The sequence below is a fragment of the Eimeria mitis genome, genomic scaffold (genome assembly GCF_000499745.2).
Source record: "Eimeria mitis Houghton genomic scaffold, Emh_scaff374, whole genome shotgun sequence".
Classification (NCBI taxonomy): domain Eukaryota; phylum Apicomplexa; class Conoidasida; order Eucoccidiorida; family Eimeriidae; genus Eimeria; species Eimeria mitis.
Genome location: NW_013572080.1, coordinates 15,041 through 16,058, shown reverse-complemented (window position 1 = coordinate 16,058; position 1,018 = coordinate 15,041).

Genomic DNA, 1,018 nt, shown 5'->3' with positions numbered 1-1,018 from the left:
GTACTGTGGCCACGATAAGATGCACCTAGAATATTGGCCCAGATAAGCCGCATGCCCTGAGCACGCCTCACAGCCGCTGCTTATGTTGCTCACTGCTGGCCTCTGTGCACATTCCCAACTGTCGGCAAAACTGTGCGCATACTTGCTGGGCCCAACAGAGCGCGGTTGCAACCAAGGAAGGCACTGCCGCATCGCCTTTGTACGCAGGTGCATGAACTGCGTGCGCGTCTGAGCTAAAAAACACTCGCTTCAACCTCTTCTCTTTAAAGGAAAGGAGATTACCGACATATTCACAAATTGCCTCGTCGAACACCCAATACAGCCTAACTACCCACATCAAACCACTCCGAACACAAAACAGCCTGACTATTATCGCCAAACAGGTATCCCATATATGCCCTGCGGGTCCTGCTTTCCTTCTTGTTACTCAAGACCTGCACAGTGAACGGGCATCGCAGTATTTTGCGCAAGTAAGTACTGGCACGACTCGTCTTGGGGGCCCTGTCCCGCGCCGTCACCCGCCGCCCGCCCTTCACGATTGCCAATTGCCGGAGAATAGGCCCCATCATACACAACTGACGGTACATCAGTACGTCGAAACGTTTGAAGCAAATCACCGCGGACACGCTGGCACGTCAAACTCCGTATCGGGATGTGCATGTATTCCCTCACCGCTCTAGTGAAATCGTCTGCCATGCCAGACTCTGTTTCGCCGGTAGACTCAAGAGCGACAAAACGTCCGGCTGCAGTAGATATCAAAGGGAAGCGCGGTTCAAGCAAACCGGGCTCCAACATCTTATATCACTGCAACTCCATAAACCTGCACGCATGCACGCGCACACTCATGTGTGCCACCCAAATGCCGGAAACGCGAACCTACCCATACCCGTGACGAGCAATAGAGTTTGGTATGTATCTGCCGTACGTCCTGGGCGGGGCAGCGAGCGATGGCCACGCAGGGGAAGGCTAAGACACACCGCAGCCGTAAGCGCGAGCAGACGAGCTGTATAATTACATA